Source organism: Schistocerca gregaria, chromosome 1, assembly GCF_023897955.1.
Source record: "Schistocerca gregaria isolate iqSchGreg1 chromosome 1, iqSchGreg1.2, whole genome shotgun sequence".
Classification (NCBI taxonomy): Eukaryota; Metazoa; Arthropoda; class Insecta; order Orthoptera; family Acrididae; genus Schistocerca; species Schistocerca gregaria.
The window spans coordinates 989,873,754-989,889,434 of record NC_064920.1 but is presented as its reverse complement, the minus strand read 5'-3'; the positions used below and the strand labels follow the sequence as shown (position 1 = coordinate 989,889,434).

Sequence of the window (15,681 nt, the reverse complement as noted above, 5' to 3'; positions counted from 1 at the left end):
GTTGCAACAATCAAAGATCTGCATTTTGAGGGTCTTCCTGATCCACCATACTCACCAGATCTTTCCCCAAGTGATTTCCATATGTCTGGACCACTGAAAGACGCAATGGGAGGAAAGAAGTTCCGTTTTGATGAAGAGGTACGCCACGCGGTGCATGAGTGGTTCCGCAGACTACCAAAAGAATTTTTTTCTAAAGGAATTTATGCACTGTGTAAGCGCTGGAGGACTTGCATTGAGCGTGGGGGAGATTATGTTGAAAAGTGATACAGCTTTGTACCACTTCTGCACAATAAATAATATTTTAAAAAATATTTAAGGTTTTCATTTGACTCACCCTCGTCTAAGCACCAAACCTAGGTTTTTCGAAATTTTGCTACAAATGTCACGTATGCTGCTTGCCGAAGTGTCCTTCAGCTAAGTAAGTAGCCTAGCATTGAAGGTGCCGTACTCGTTGTACCGAGAGAGCGTTAAGTGGCAAGTGCGATTTTCACGGCATCAAATACGAGTGGGCATTTAATAAGTAAAGCACCTTCTTTTCTTGGCCAGTTTAGTTTGGAAAAATGCGGAATTTGTTTGTGGGACATACTGGAATGTTCCAGCTCACGACTATACACAGCCTTCAAAATGGCGTCTGTAAAGAAGGTGCGTTACAAGCAGAGAACTGTCATTGAGCTTCTTTTCGGGCAAAACCAGAGCATTGCAGATGTTCATAGGCTCTTGCAGAATGTCTACGGAAACCTGGCAGTGAACAAAAGCTCGATGAGTCGTCGTGCGAGGCGCCTGTCATCATCGCACAAGATCGTGCAGCCTGTCCGATCTCCAGTGTACCGGCCGGTCACACACTGCCGTAGAAAATTGAAGAAACGACTTCAGCGCGTTCGTCGCACAAAAGTGCAAAAGAACATCTCATTGTGCTTGATAACACGAGGCCTCACGAGTGTGCACATCCTAGAGGAGTTCACAAAACTTCATTGGTCTGTTCTTCCTCTTCCATTCTACAGCAAGATCTCGCACCTTCTGACCTCGGCCTTTTTGTCCCAGAGAAGGATGCACTCCGCGGGAAGCAGTACGTATTTGATGCGGGGGTTGCTGATGGAGCAAGACGTTGGCTCCGAAGTCGACCACTGGAGTGGTACCATGCAGGCATACAGGCCGTCCCAGTAAGTTGGCCGAAGGCCATCACACTGAAAGGAGAATATATTGCGCAATAGGATTTTTCAGCTAAAAGAGTGGGGAATAATATCGTGTACTGGAATCCTGAATAAAGCCAACATCGTTTAAGAAAATGTATCGCATTACTAACTGCATTTCCTTCGTACTTTTGCGTAGGCTCGTGTCGTTACATTTATCTGAACTGTTTATTGTCCACGTTTCACTTCCATATGATACTATAATCCAGACAAAGACCTTCAGAAAAGACATCCTAATGCTTAAATTTATTTTTGATGTTAGTTTCTCAGAAACGCTTTTCTTATTATTGCGAGTCCTTATTGTATATGCTCTCTATTCAGCCGTCTCATTTATTTGGTGATTCAAATAGCAAAACTCGTTATCAATTTTTTTTATCTCATTTGGTAATGTAATTCCCTTAGCATACTACTTTAATGCGACTACACTCCATTGTCTTTGTTTTTAATTTGTTGGCTTAAGTTTTACAGTCTGTTTTCCGCATTATTCATTCCGTTCAAATGATCTGCAGAGTCCTTTTCCCCCTGTAACAGCATCTTAATGTTATCATTTGTCTTCGAAATTTTTATTTGTTCTCACTGAACTTTAATATTTATTCCCAGTTGCCTTACCACTTGACTTCGCTTCTTGTCTCTTGTCTCTGCTATCTTCAGGATTACGAAGAGTGTATTCCAGACAACATTATTAAGAAGTTTCTCTAGCTCTACAAATCCTGTAAACGTTGGTGTGCTTTTCTTCAGCGTATCTTCAAGAGACATTGTAGAGCCAGCATTGAATCGTGTACTCAAATATTTCTTCAAAACCCACACTGATCATTCCTAAGGTCAGTATCTACCACTTCTTCCATTTTTCCGTAAATAATCCGTGTTATTATTTTGGGACTATAAAGTATTATCCCCACGTGCAGACTGCAGCCATTGGTGGTAACTGGACAGCCTTATCCTTTGCTCAACGAAGAAGTCAAGCACATAAACAATTTGAATAATCTACATTAGTCAACAAAAAAGTTATTACTAATTGTTTTGTGTTTTCATGCAGTCCTCTTACTATGCTTCTTTCAGTGATGAATTTACAGTTCACTTACTGCTGCAGAAGCGTCCGCTTCATATATGAGAAAATGGGACAGTTCCCTTAATGTTTTAAAGCAAAAGGCCACTTCAGTTACAATGTTTTCTGTATGCTTTTTATGACTGATATTTGTGATAAGACTTGTATAGTGTCTTATCTTGAAGTACTTTAACAAGTTTATTGTATTACTATTCATGTGAGAGGGTAGCACATCAGAGGGGTACTGTGAATGCCCACAGGAGTGTTAAACTCACGAGGAAATGTCATGGAAATATTGTAAAATCTGAATCATCGGAAACACAGAGAAAGACGGCTGATTTCTGGTTAGATAATACTTAAAAAATGCAGAAATGTTTTGTTGGGTCAGAATTAGGAATGTCTTTCAGCCTCATACATTATGTTGCAGTAACAAGGTTGAATAGAAAAATATACACTGTGGTGAAGGGTACAAGATGTACCAGAGTCGGCTTTCCTTCCTCCCTGTTCCGTTCGTGGAACATGCACTTAAAGAAAAATTGTATACGTTCGTATTTACGAAGTTCATCCTCGTAGTCATTACATGAGGTGGAAGTTAGAGGTAGTAATTTGTTTCTTAACTGGAAGGCGCCATTGCTATAGCGTCTCCCTTTAGGGTTTACATCAACTGAACTGAATTTACTGAATTAGGATTATATTAATACCTTCAGCTAACGGTCGTTGATAAATATCAACGTGGACAGGTGAAAAAGTGTGCCCCAACTGGGACTCGAACCCGGGATCTTCTGCATACATGGCAGACGCTCTATCCATCTGAGCCACCGAGGGCACAGAAGATAGTGCGACTGCAGGGACTATCTCACGCTCGCCTCCTGTGAGACCCACATTCTCACCTTGTATGTCCACACACTACATTCGAAGTGTCAACACAGTCATTACTCGTGGCAGACATTCTTACCAAGTCGGATGCACACAAGAAGAAGGCCATGGTCGGTATTGCCAGAACTATATACTTACATGGATATGGTGTCTGTTCTTTCGGAGATCCCGGGTTCGAGTCCCGGTCGGGGCACACATTTTCACCTGTCCCCGTTGATATATATCGACGCCCGTTAGCAGCTGAAGGTATTAATGTAATCCTAATTTCGTTCTAGACGGCTGCAGGTCATCAATGGTGTCTGTTCTTCCGAACATGTCCGAAAGAACAGACACCAGATCCATATATGAATTTACTGACGTTGAATTGATAGTGGTTATGGGAATGAAATCAGTGAAGGTGCAATTTGTTAAAATGATAGAAAGTATCGCTCAGAAATACTAGTTGAAATTAAAATTCGTTTCTTATGAACAAATAGACTGATGAGCCAAAACATTATGACCACTGCCCACCGCGAGGTCGAATCTCTGCTGGAGGTGTTGCGGGCACGTAATGCAGTAAGGAAAGGAAGTAAATAGAAGAGGTAGGAATGGGGAGTCATTACAACGAAGATACGGGGCACAAATGCGGAAATCCAGTGATATCAGCGGTTTTCATAAAGGCGCTGTGGCTGGAAACGAGGATCTCTGGAACGGAGAAGCTGGTCGCCTACTGGCGTGCTACTGTCGTGAGCATATACGGAAAAAGGTTGAAGGATGGTGGAATAACGAGTAGGCCGTAGGGTACTGGATGACCACGACTCACCACAAAACGTAGAGGTTTGAGGATCCCCCACTGTGTAATGCAGGACAGACAGCGATCTCTGGTATATCTGACGACAAACTGAAATGCTAGTGTTTCGGAGCACGCCGTTCAGTGTTGTTGATGAATATGGAGCTCCACATCACACGACCCATACGCGTTCCTGTGTTGTCCCAACGACATCGTCAGTTGTGACTGCAATGGCCACATCATCACTGAGTTCTCACCCTTTATCAGTAAAAACTTGTCGCTTGTAGAATTAATCGCATTTCATACTACAAGTCGATGGTTGGGCCTTTGCACGCCGTCATCCAGCCGAATGGCTGCACGAAACATGCACCAAGTGACGGGAGAATTATGTTACGGTGAACATTGAGTAGGGCATACATGGGATCTGTGGTTGTTATCAAAGACATCATGTCAGCAGAATTACGTGAACGTTATTGCGGACCACATGCTACATGCTTATAGTCATGTCCCTACGGCGATGACATCTAGCAGGATAACTGTCCGTCTTGCAAGGTCAGATTCAGGCTACCGTTATTTGAGGGGCATTTTGGTGAACTCACATTAGTGTCTTGGCCAGCAAACGTGGCTGATCTGTACCCACTGTAACATATCGGGCGCCCGCAGCGTGCCCGTAAACTACCATCCCGTTATTTGCGAAAATTGTTTGACCTGTACATAGATATATGGTGCCACATACTTCTAGAATCCTGTCACGGACTTCTAGAATCCATGTCATCAGAATCTCTGTTGTGCTGTATTCGAAACGTGGAACAACACGCTATTAAACAGTTGGTCATAATGTTTTGGCTCATCGGTGCAAATCATGGCCTACGTGCCGTTTTGGATCTCCTCTCCAACAAGGTTCAGAATGGTTCAGTTGGCTCTAAGCACTATGGGACTTAACTCCTGAGGTCATCAGTCCCCTAGACATCACACACATCCATGCCCGAGCAGGATTCGAACCTGCGACCGTAGCAGCAGCGCGGCTCCGCACTGAAGCGCCTAGAACCGTTCGGCCACAGCGACCGGCTCTCCAACAAGGAAAAAGGAAAAGTGAAAATCTTTATTCGCGAGATTAACAAAAACTTATAAAAACTTTGCAAAAGTGGAGATATGTGGGCCATAAAACACACTAAGCTATGAAGAAAACGAGAAATTCGCTACTAGGCTACCTCCGTGACTGACTCAAGCTTCCACCGTCACTGTCACTGGTGTACCATCCTGTGACTTCCGAACACTGTAACTGGAGATTCTTGCCTAACTTAATGGTTAAGGTGACTACGTTAAAAGCAAGAGATCCCAATTCAAGTCCGTGTCTGGCACAAATTATCGCTTCATATTCGTATCATTTCAGGTTCAACATTTCCGAAGGATTTGCACTGCTATCATCGCATCCTTACTGATGTTATTCACATCTTTCCCTTAATTTCATCTCAGCTAAATTTAATTCAGTTCAAATACAGGTGCATCCCTTATGGCAGGGATACCGCCCCCCCCCCCCCCCCCACACCCTGAGTTAAGCACTGAGGCGTGCCCCGGTTGCATAATGGTTAAAGCTATAGCGCGCGGTAAGCGGGATATACGAGTTCAAATTTCGTTTTTGTACAATTTTCAGTTGCCCCTGCATATTCACTTAAATTTACATTCAGAGTTGATATTTTCCTCTTTGTTAGGAAAACCTATTTTTTTAATGCCAGTCCAAATTCTACATTCTCTTTACTTCTGCCCAAACAGAAAAACTACGCTACTGCGTCTGGAGGCTCATTTCCCCACATTTATACTATTGTATTACGTTCATGTTTCGAAAGGCAGTAAGGCTTGATGCAGTAGTCGATTACATCAATGATAGTATCAGCAAAGGACTTGGAGGAGCAGTTGAATGGAATGGACAGTGTCTTGAAACGGGGATAAAAGATGAACATTAACAAAAGCAAAACGAGGATAATGGAATTTAGTCGAATTAAGTCGGGTGATGCTGAGGGAATTACATTAGAAAATGAGACACTTATAGTAGTCGAGGAATTTTGTTATTTGGGGAACAAAATAACTGATGATGGTCGAAGTACGGAGGATATAAAATGTAGACTGGCAATGGCAAGGAAAGCGTTTCTGAAGAGAAATTCTTAACATCGAGTATAGATTTAAGTGTCAGGAAGTCTTTTCTGAAAGTATTTGTATGGAGTGTAGCCATGTATGGAAGTGAAATATGGATGATAAATAGTTTCGACAAGAAGAGAATAGAAGCTTTCGAAATATGGTGGTAAGAATAATTCTGAAGATTAGATGGGTAGATCACATAACTAATGTGGAGGTATTGAATAGAATTGGGGAGAAGAGGAGTTTGTGGCACAACTTGACAAGGAGAAAGGACCGATTGGTAGAACATGTTCTGAGGCATCAAGGGATCACAAATTTAGCATTGGAGGGCAGCGTGAAGGGTAAAAATTGTAGAGGGAGACCAATAGATGAATACACTAAGCAGATTCAGAAGGATGTAGGTTGCAGTAAGTACTGGGAGATGAAGAAGCCTGCACAGGATAGTGTAGCCATGGAGAGGTGCATCAAACCGGTCTCAGGACTGAAGACAACAACAACAACAACAACAGTATCGCTGCCTTACTTATTTTTTATTCAAATGTCACCTTTGAATATGTGCAGACGAAACTGAAATTCCTTAGACAGGTAGCAATTCGCTTTGGCTTTATTTAGCTATGATGAGAATAAAGTATTCAATTGTAAACGGATCCTGACATTCGCTGTTTATTACTTTTGAGCTGTGTGATGCGTTAGAATTTTTTTAGAAAATTAATAACTAAATGCAAATGTAGAGATTTACTGGTGCAGCTAACTAATGTGTACTACCTGAAAGAAGACAATTAGGGCATATTCGTGCTTACGAGAACATACATTTTTCCCTACCAGCATGTGTCCGCCCCACCGACACAAAATGAATTGTTGTCTTATTTACTTGAATGACAGGTGAAAAACTAAAGTAGATGTACCGCTAAAGAGTAGAAAGTCACTGAGGATGAAAATTTATCGCTAAAACGCGTCAGACATAAATAATTATTTAAATAACGAACTTTTCAATATACTGCGTTTTTAAAACGATCTTGTGCCTGTAAAATTTTTTCAGTAGATTTCAAACGCTTAATGGGATTACAACAGAGACATGTGGTTAATTTCAGGTTTATTTCAGTTTCTCGTCACCAGAGTCAACATGCGTGTTGCTTCCTCCCACATCTCTTATCTCATGAAAAGACCGTGAAGATAAGAATTAAGGAGATTCAAGCAACAATCGCACGTGCCACCTTCAGGAAGCACTGGCAAGAAAATGTGTTGTAACATATTACAACGTGTCCTTGGGGCGGTGTTACTTTTATTATCTTTTTTACATTGATTCTGCTTGTGTGTGCGTTCTTCTGAGGTTTTAATTACTTCAGATCCGTCTGTCCAGACAAGGTCTTATTTTTAGCAAAAGGTAAGGCGGTGTCCTTCAGACTCAGTCGTTCCTCAGCCTTAAGAATCGTTGGAGCCCTTAACAGAAGACCGAAAGCCTCTTAAATATCACAAATAGAAACTAGTGCTTACCTTTTACTTAAATCTGAGACGTACTCTTTTGCTTTACGAAATATATTGTGATATAAATAACCTTTTCATTTGTAATAAAAGTTTCAGTTGTTTTATTGGTCTCCTGATTAAAATAATCAATGTCTTACAGCGTTTACAAATATTTTCAAACTACATCGTAATTCGTTGTCGATCACATTTGCAATATTACTAGTGCTGTTATTGATAAATATTTGTTGTGTCGGGACAGTCTGTTCATCACTTATGCTGGCACAAATGTGTGTATGAAATACTATTTTCCTTCCAGCGACCTTTTTTTTGCTGATCTGGATTGTTCCGAGATAATACTTGCACTCTTCAATATACACTCCTGGAAATGGAAAAAAGAACACATTGACACCGGTGTGTCAGACCCATCATACTTGCTCCGGACACTGCGAGAGGGCTGTACAAGCAATGATTACACGCACGGCACAGCGGACACACCAGGAACCGCGGTATTGGCCGTCGAATGGCGCTAGCTGCGCAGCATTTGTGCACCGCCGCCGTCAGTGCCAGCCAGTTTGCCGTGGCATACGGAGCTCCATCGCAGTCTTTAACACTGGTAGCATGCCGCGACAGCGTGGACGTGAACCGTATGTGCAGTTGACGGACTTTGAGCGAGGGCGTATAGTGGGCATGCGGGAGGCCGGGTAGACGTACCGCCGAATTGCTCAACACGTGGGGCGTGAGGTCTCCGCAGTACATCGATGTTGTCGCCAGTGGTCGGCGGAAGGTGCACGTGCCCGTCGACCTGGGACCGGACCGCAGCGACGCACGGATGCACGCCAAGACCGTAGGATCCTACGCAGTGCCGTAGGGGACCGCACCGCCACTTCCCAGCAAATTAGGGACACTGTTGCTCCTGGGGTATCGGCGAGGACCATTCGCAACCGTCTCCATGAAGCTGGGCTACGTCCCGCACACTGTTAGGCCGTCTTCCGCTCACGCCCCAACATCGTGCAGCCCGCCTCCAGTGGTGTCGCGACAGGCTTGAATGGAGGGACGAATGGAGACGTGTCGTCTTCAGCGATGAGAGTCGCTTCTGCCTTGGTGCCAATGATGGTCGTATGCGTGTTTGGCGCCGTGCAGGTGAGAGTCACAATCAGGGCTGCATACGACCGAGGCACACAGGGCCAACACCCGGCATCATGGTGTGGGAAGCGATCTCCTACACTGGCCGTACACCTCTGGCAATCGTCGAGGGGACACTGAATAGTGCACGGTACATCCAAACCGTCATCGAACCCATCGTTCTACCATTCCTAGACCGGCAAGGGAACTTGCTGTTCCAACAGGACAATGCACGTCCGCATGTATCCCGTGCCACCCAACGTGCTCTAGAAGGTGTAAGTCAACTACCCTGGCCAGCAGGATCTCCGGATCTGTCCCCCATTGAGCATGTTAGGGACTGGATGAAGCGTCGTCTCAGGCGGTCTGCACGTCCAGCACGAACGCTGGTCCAACTGAGGCGCCAGGTGGAAATGGCATGGCAAGCCGTTCCACAGGACTACATCCAGCATCTCTACGATCGTCTCCATAGGAGAATAGCAGCCTGCATTGCTGAGAAAGGTGGATATACACTGTACTAGTGCCGACATTGTGCATGCTCTGTTGCCTGTGTCTATGTGCCTGTGGTTCTGTCAGTGTGATCGTGTGATGTATCTGACCCCAGGAATGTATCAATAAGGTTTCCCCTTCCTGGGACAATGAATTCACGGTGTTCTTATTTCAATTTCCAGGAGTGTAGTTGTGATAGGTATATTTTAGCATCATGCTAGGTTACTCATGTCACTTTTACGATAGCTGCCAAGGCGAATGTTCGCTATTAGTAAAGTTAATGTTGACCACCGTTGAAATTTGGGATTAAGGCGTGCGCCCTTGTGTGAATCAAAGAAATTATCAACTAATTCGTGACTTGACATCCTGGGTGTGGGACCTGAGCTCTTCGTCGGATCTGCAGTGAAGCCTTAGGGTCGAGAATAACGACTTCGAGCCCGACAGCGAACAGGCACTGAACACTTCCTTCTCTAAAAAAAAGTTTATGAAATTTTTTCCAGAGCGTGTTCACTGCAGCATAAAATTAATGTGAGTAGATGAGCTCAATATGACTGATGAAACTACACGACACTACAACTTGTAGTTTAAATTAAAAATGTATATTATTTTCAAAAAATATAACTCCCTTTGCGGCTAAAAGCTGCAACGCAAATTGGCAGCTAATGCACAGGGTGCTCCACTTATGTCCCACTTAATTAAAAACAAAGTTCATTTCCTACAACACCTGACGGAAACTTATAGCTGACAAAAATGCTTCGTGGAAACAGCTAACTACCACAATGTCTGACCACGCATAATTTTTTGGACTATGCGGCTGTATAACTAAGAAGAACAACTTGTTTGCAGCATCTTAAATAAAGTCTTCTCTCCACCATGTCCTTTATCGTCCTCAACAACTCTCGTCAAACTTCTTTCATCCTGTGTCTCCCCCCACTATCACAGTTGTCTCGCCTGTCATTGGCTGTCGCTTTTTACTATCTTCCTTCCAGCAGTACCTTTACCAGTGACAAATAATACAAAATATTGGCCTATCTCTGCGTAAGTGATATATTGTTCGACCCTCGCTAAAACGCACGCTAATTTGGTGTAATATAACGTAAAATCAATCAGTTATTTCTTACATAATGTTAAATTAATAGACTGAAACACCACTGAATGAGTAACTAAACTACAAGAAATTATCGGTACAGCTCCCTACTAACGTGCAGTGTATGGGACCATTAATCATTTACTTTTTTTGTACTACTTCCTTAACTTAGAAAATTTGCGCAATAAATCTGCTCACATTTTACTTCTACGTAACGGATGCGGGATAAAGGTAGTGAGGTTCCTAAATTTGCCCTGGTGTGTTTTCATATGTTATTCAGTGTTCGTGAACGGAATTTCCATCTTGCTGTTCGTAGCAGGTAATCCCAAGTTCAGCTGTTTTATATACGGATGTTTCCAGTACGTGGCAGTATGAGTTTTGTTCTTCACTTCAGGAGATCACGTGGTAGGCTAGCATTTGAGGCGCGGCAGCACACCTGCGCCACCAAGCGCTTTCAGCCCCAACTCAGTACAACGTGCCAGCAGAGCAGTTTGATCACCGTCTCTCGACATCACCTGCGTCAAACCTCCCAAGGAGCCGTAGCGGGGAAACGGTGCACCTGGGACATTCTTTAAAGTAGAAAACTATTTCTCTTCATCTCTTCTAAACATTCTAAAGTTTTGTATACATCGTTTTTTTAAACAATGTGTAAATCACGTCAGATTTCCTGCGGACTAAATTGTTCTCGAGTGGTAGAAGGCACCTCGGTATCCTGGAGGAAGAGTAAATACCGGTCGCGTAAGTCACTCCAGGTGTATCCCAGAATAATATAAGACTGTTACTGTTATTATTATGTGTTAAAGACTTAGCAGATATTTGAGGCCTCTGGTTTCCCATAGAGGATGCTAGTACCACGAACATTATAGGGAAAACAATTATAGTAATATCCAGTTAGATTTTGAGAGAACATTGCCTGTTTGAAAAACAGGCAACTAGTTCTTACTCTAGGGAAATGTAAAGTAGTTCTCTTCACGAAACTACGTGGGTAATGATTCACTGCAGGAGTCAGTGCCCTCAAACAATATCTGAGAGCAACAGTATGTAGAGAAATGGAATGGAGCAATGTAGGTAAAACAAATAGCAGGTTCTAATTTATTGCTAAGTTGCTGGAAAACTTCCCCTTTCAGAGAAACAGGCAGCTTGAAAACTACGCGCACCATCATAGCGAGAACTACTCAAACGTTACAAATCAGGATTCAAACGGTGCATTGAGCGCATTCAAAGAAGAGCAGCACGAATGATCACGCATTTGCTTACCTCGCGAGACATGTGACAAAGATACTAAGAACCTCAGCTGACAGACACTCTAACAACATGTCCAATTTCTCACCAAAACATATTTAGTCTACGGCCAGATTTTCAGAACGAAATGCATAAATATTCCTCACTCTACTAAATATCGTGCCGGTGATGCTTCGATTAAAGCACATTGATAGCAATATAAATAATCTCTCTTGGCGTACTCCATCTGTGAATGCAATGGGAAGAAACCATAGCGTTAAAATAAAAATAACTCTCTGCCGCACACTTCATGATGATACGCAAAATATGGGCCAGTGTGTGCTGAAAAGGGAAGCTTTCAAATTTCTTGTACTAACACTTTCAAAGATTTTTAATAAAACAAATTTTATTAACATTTTGCTGTACATCTTTATTCTTTCTGTCTACATGTTTATTTCTCAACAAGTCGCTCTGGCGACAAAAAATTCTCCTGACGAGATACCAGTTTGTTGACACCGTCACTGTAGAATGTTTGACTCTGCTGACGGAGCCACAACCCCACCTCTGCTTGCGTCGCTTCATCACTATCAGATTCAAGTTCTCGAAGATGCTCTTTAATGGTTCAAATGGCTCTGACCACTATGGGGCTTAACATCTATGGTCATCAGTCCCCTAGAACTTAGAACTACTTAAACATAAGTAACCTAAGGACAACACACATCACCCAGCCATCACGAGGCAGAGAAAATCCCTGATCCCGCCGGGAATCGAACCCGGGAAGATGTTCTTTAAGACTTGGAAGCAGATGAAAATCGAATGGGATCAAATCGTGATTGTACGGACGATGAGCGATGACAATGAACACAAGTCGTCGGATTGCTGCAGATGCCGCAGGGCTCGTTGTGGCTCGGCATTGTCATGCTGAAGGAGGGGTTGCTCCACGTGTGGACGAGTACTTCCAACTCGAAACTCGATTACAGCACGCTCTTTCTCACGCATTGACGTAATTATGTTACACAGCGCCATGTTACACGTTACAGTTCGGAACCCTCTACCGGCAGAGAGTTGCAAATATATAAAGAACAAAATGGGAAGAGGAATTCCGCCTTACGCAAGATGCCTTTTTTCTTTTTTTTCTGTTTTGTTCCACCCAAGCATGTTTTAGCACATTTTGTGCTCTCTTCAGTGGGTTCTTTTTTAATTTTTTAACTTACATGATAGTACTGAACAGTTATTTTGGTAGCTATTCTGCTACACAAGTTACAACTTCTCGCGGTCTTGATATTGTGGTGCTTTCTCATATGTTGTTGACGAAGTGAATAGGTAATTTCGTGGCCTATGGTCGCTTGACACTGCACTTTCTCCGATTTTTAAAACATGGGCAGAGTTTTCGCCACCATTACGTGTTGTTGTGGCTGTGTGAAATGAACACCACACAGCCACAACAACACGTAATTCCCATTTTGTAGCAAGCACGGAGATAACAAGAACTGCAACACAACAAGATGATTATAAAGAACAAAGATGTCCAATGTTAATAACGTTCAGTTTATTTAAAAAGCTTTGAGAGTTGTTACGTAAAAATTTCGGAGGCATTACTTTTTAGCACGACCTCTTGTGAAGATGTCTTCAGTCTTCGAACAAACTTCGATACAAAGACTACAGATAATGGTCCCAGGCCGAGGAACAAATATACGAGCCTTTAGGGAATCGTAAGTCAAACGTTGCCGAAATCTCTCGGTGGTTCCTGCGTAACAGTTTGTAGCCCTATCATCGATACAACCACTAATTGTCTTATTTAAGTTCTTTGCCCTTTTTTATCGAAAGTAACTTCTGTATAGCTGCGCTCTTTGATGTAGCTTCTGTGTAAATGTGCTATTCATTATTTATCACATTTGTCAAATTGTAATTAGTCTACGGACGTCATTTCAAAAGTAACAGACTACAAAAGAATGAAAATGTTAAAATTTCACTTATAATACTTAATTATGCATATGAAAAGTAGGTTGATAATCATTTAAAATTTGAAGGGAAGACCCTCCCCAATGACACTGGGTGGACAGGAATAGAAAAGATGATTCAAATGGCTCTGAGCACTATGGGACTTAAAATCTGAGGTAATCAGACCCCTAGAACTTAGAACTACTTAAACCTAACTAAACTAAGGACATCACACACATCCATGCCCGAGGCAGGATTCGAACCTGCGGCCGTAGCAGTCGCGTGGTTCCAGACTGAAGCGCCTACAACCGCTCGGCCACGGTGGACGGCGAGAAAAGATGGAATTGACGGTTGAATCGCGACGTTCCTTCGTGGCAAGAATCAGGCGGTGGCTATACGTTAATGTGTTCGCGTCTTGTGAACTGAACGAGGCAAAAAGGATAACAACATTATGTAACGTAGTCTCGGACGTGGAAGCGATTTGGCTTATTATTCATGGAATGCTTTAGCAGGCTCTGTGCAACGAAAATCCGACGCTAAGAATTATAGGAGTTAGTTAGACAGAAAGAGCCATAGCTACTTTTGCGCCTTTTTTTTTTCTTTTAACCACAGCAGATCGACTCTGCTGCCAAATTCATCTCAAATTATCAGTTGAGTACTGTATAATTGCGGGGACCAGCAATGTGGTTTCTTTTTCAATAATAAGGTTACGTTTTGTAAACTTTGCGATGATCCGCCGTATTTTATTTTTTGTCATTTTCCTACACAGGGTCCTATTCCAAGTGCTACATTTCCAAGTATCCTATTTTATTGAGCTGAAAATTCATATCAGCGAACTTTCAAATTGCTCAAATGGCTCTGAGCAATATGGGAACTTTACATCTGAGGTCATCAGTTCCCTAGACTTAGAACTACCTAAACCTTACTTAATCGAGCGAGGTGGCGCAGTGGCTAGACACTGGACTCTCATTCGGAAGGACGACGGTTCAATCCCGTGTCCGGCCATCCTGATTTAGGTTTTCCGTGATTTCCCTAAATCGCTTCAGGCAAATGCCGGGATGGTTCCTTTCAAAGGGCACGGCCGACTTCCTTCCCCGTCCTTCCCCAATCCGATGAGACCGATGACTTCGCTGTCTGGTCTCCTTCCCCAAACAACCCCAATCCTAACTAACCTAAGGACATCACACACATCGTTGCCCGAGGCAGGATTCGAACCTGTGACCGTAGCAGCAGCGCTGTTCCGTACTGAAGCGCCTAGAACTGCTCGGTCAGAACAGCCTAGGGGTTAACACCCCGTTGACATCGATATCATTAGAGGGGGAACACTAGCTCGGAATGTTTCATGGATGGTGAAGGAAACTGGCCCTGCACTTTCAACGGCACCATGCTGGCAGTAGGCTGCAACGACTTAGGATAATCGTAGAGTCTGTTCTGACGTCCTCTCAAAAAAGAGTCCAGTACGCTAAACCATTGCATCGTCCCGCTCAGGTTGCTGGCAGCAACAAGAGGTGAGAGTGGACATTAACTTGTACCGCTGTCGTTGTGGCAGACACGTCTCGAGGCGGTGTTGGACCTGCTGGCGAGCCGTCCAGACCGGCGAAGAGGCCGCAGACATAGCGGAGTGAAACATGTCGCTGACGGCCAGGAAGCGAGCAGGACAGACTGGAAAGTTCAGCCCCGTGGAGCCGGGCAGCGTGGCTGCAGAATCACAACGTTCTACACTGTTGGAGCACATCGTCTACTCAAAGATAGGACGGTGTCTTTCTCCCAGTGACCACAAAAAGAAGACGGCAGGTGATAGCCAGAGACGAGAAACGGTGGAGAGTTTAGTTACTGAAGAATTGCGCAGAGCACCGAGTTCTATACTTTTGTGACCTCACTTTTTTGAGCAAACCGCTGAAACGTTATGTCAGATTAGATTACCGATTGACACTCATTTTTGTACTCATACAGAGATTGTGTTTTAGTCATTTTTACTAGCCATAATTTTTTTCTGTGTTGTGCTGATTTCCTTTGTCAGTAGTTCTATATTTGTGTTACCTATTAGCGCTGGTTGGGTAACCTGTTGTTTTTGGTCAGTGTATCTCTTTCTCTGGCAGTTGCTAATCTTAGTTGCACAGTGCGATTCTGGGTGCTCGCTTGTAAAGCTATTACGGGCTGATATTGCAATATTTGTTTCTTGACTGGCGCCGACTTGTTAAGTTAAGTGAGCCGAGTAAAATCATTGTTTAGGAATATTTGTATTAGATAAAAACAACTATTTTATTATTATTTTGCTATGCTCGTTTTCAGTAATAATTATTCCTTGGCATAATTCTGTTTTCTTTTCTGATTTTAGCAATTG

The 15,681-nt window shown here is 43.2% G+C and overlaps 1 non-coding gene across 1 annotated transcript; it reads right to left on the bottom strand.

Moving 5' to 3' along the window:
- Positions 1–2,986: 2,986 nt before the first annotated feature.
- On the bottom strand, positions 2,987–3,061 carry Trnat-ugu (transfer RNA threonine (anticodon UGU)). Its single transcript has one exon. It is a non-coding gene; the product is annotated as a tRNA-Thr (tRNA).
- Positions 3,062–15,681: the final 12,620 nt, after the last annotated feature.